A 2,605-nucleotide genomic window follows, 5' to 3' on the forward strand; every position below is an offset into this window, starting at 1 on the left:
GTTATTTAGAAGATGAATGAATAAATGAATGAATGTATGAATGAATGAAAGAACGGTTGGTTGATTGACTGACTGACTAACTGACTGACTGACTAAATGAATGAATGAATGAACGAACGAACGAAAAATTGAAGAAATTGTAGAGGATTTTAATGACTGACGTTGATGACGATGGTAAAGATGTTTTGGCAAGGATGATGATGATGATGATGATAAAATGAAGTTTTGATAATGATGCTGATGATGATTACGATGAAGTTATTATGATAATGAGGGCAGAAATAATTTAGCTTGAATTAACTGTCTAAGGGCTTATAAAAAGATCAATTGTACTAGTCACTTTAAACTTTGATCTTTAGGCGACTTTTTACATTTTTTTCTCTCTTTTTTTTGTCAGCCTCTCTCTCACTCTCTTTCTTTCTATTTCTATTTTTCTCTATGTTTCTTTCTTTCAATTTCTTGTTTTCACTCTTTCTCATTCTATTTTTTTTCCTAAATTTCTATATTCCAGTTTCTCTCTCTCTTTCTCTCTCTCGCTCTCTTTCTCTCTCCCTCACTTTTTTCTCAGATATTTTCTTTTCCTCTCTTTCTCTCTCACTTACTCTCTTCTAATTTTAATAGTTTTTAAAAATCCGTTTCATCTGTACAAACACTTGAGAGGGGCCATCTTTTGATCGAAGAAGTAAAATATATCGATCTTCATTTTAGCGAAATTATAGAAATAGAAAGATAATATTGATAATAAAATAATAATAATAATAATAGTAGTTTTGTGACTAAAATAATTTTAATAGTAATTATTCCAACAACAACAACAGCTACAACTCATACTACTACTTCTGCTACTGCTAATACTATTACTACTGCTATTACTATTACTGCTACTTCTGCTGCTGCTAATACATTTATTGTAAACTAAATGAATGAGTGTATTGCTGGTAACAATGTCTTGGTCTGTCCGGATACCACAATTATAATAAAATTAAAAATTTTGACTTTTTAAAATGAATATTTTCATTTGTATAGCGCCATTTGTTCTGTGGTTCTCATTTACAAGCGCTATACCATGCTTTAAAAAATTTTCAACTACCATAGATATAGAAAATAGATACTATATCTTTGGTAATTGTGGTATCATTGAATGTTACAAACTACAGTATGTACCATATTGTAAGTCTCTTGTCCTATGTACGTACATATTAATATCCGCACATATAAGTACACATTATTCAAACACGCACAAATACACATACAATCAAACATACATACACATATACCAACACACACACACACACACACACACACACACACACACACACACACATACAAATAAATATAATAACACAGATTGCTCATAGCCCAATATAGTTAATTATCATTTTCAGTACAGTTTTAACGCTGCGGTCGTGGTGAAAATTCTAATTGCTAGTTAAATTAATTAATTTAATTAATTAATTAATAATTATCTAAAACTAGCTACATTATTAATTACATTTTAGTGATTATAATAGCATACAAAGGCAATTATTGAGTAAAAATAATTATAACTGATCAACAAGCGGAGAATTCTGCATTTCAACTTAGTTTTTTTTTTCTTTCTTTCTCTCTCTCTCTCTCTCTCTCTCTCTTTCTCTCTCTCTCTCTTTCTCTTTTTCTCCCTCTTTTTATACATACATTTATCTGTGTTTGTTGGTTGTGTCTGCGCGAGTCTGTGCGCGTGTGTCTGTATGCGTATGTGTGTGCGTGTGTTTTTGTGTGTGCGTGTGCGTGCGTGTGTGTGTGTCTTACAGACGGATAAGCATATTATCATCTGGCAAATATCACGTGATCTCGATATACTTTTATGTGGTGATGAAGTGATGATCATGGGTTATGATAACGGTAATAATCATGATGATGGTGGTGGTGATGATGGTGGTGGTGATGATTATGATGACGATGATGGTGATGATGACGACGACGACGACGTTGGTGATAATGATGCCATTATGCGTGTTTTGATTATTGATTCAATCAATCAATCAATTAGGGTAAAGGATAATTCTTTTAATGCCATTTATAGATAGCGATGCTATAGTTATTGTTATTATAATTATTATCTTTATTATAATTATTATAATTATTTTTTTTTTATTATTATTATCATCATTATTTTTATTATTGATGTTATTATCATTTGCGTTCAAACTTAACGACCATGTTTTGTGGGCCTTGTACAGAGGATTTTGAGCACGAACGTGTGTATGTGTGTGTGTTTGTATGTGTGTGTATTTATATGTGTGGTTGTGTTGTTTTATTATATATATATATATATATGTGTGTGTGTGTGTGTTTGTTATATTGATATATACATAAATGTTGGATTAAGACTGTCAGAAATATAATTATTGATGAAAATCACAGCATGTTAGGAAAAGTTAACTAATGCCGAATAAGTTGTGATATATTAATATGTGTGTGTGTGTGCGCGTGTGTGTGTGCGCGCGTGCGTGTGTGCGTGTGTGTGAGTGTGTGTAATATCATCTATGTAACAACAACGTGAACAATAACAGCAACATAAATAACAACAACAACAGCTACAACAGCAGTAACAACAGCAACAACA

General features: G+C 31.6%; 1 protein-coding gene across 1 annotated transcript in view; it reads left to right on the forward strand.

Moving 5' to 3' along the window:
* HELRODRAFT_193332 (hypothetical protein) overlaps positions 1 to 2,605 on the forward strand; it is a gene marked incomplete at its 5' end in the record, with an annotated part of 10,222 nt that overhangs the window by 952 nt on the left and 6,665 nt on the right. The gene's annotated exons all lie outside the window — the stretch shown is intronic.

This window comes from Helobdella robusta (assembly GCF_000326865.2).
Source record: "Helobdella robusta unplaced genomic scaffold HELROscaffold_47, whole genome shotgun sequence".
In the NCBI taxonomy this organism is placed as follows: domain Eukaryota; kingdom Metazoa; phylum Annelida; class Clitellata; order Rhynchobdellida; family Glossiphoniidae; genus Helobdella; species Helobdella robusta.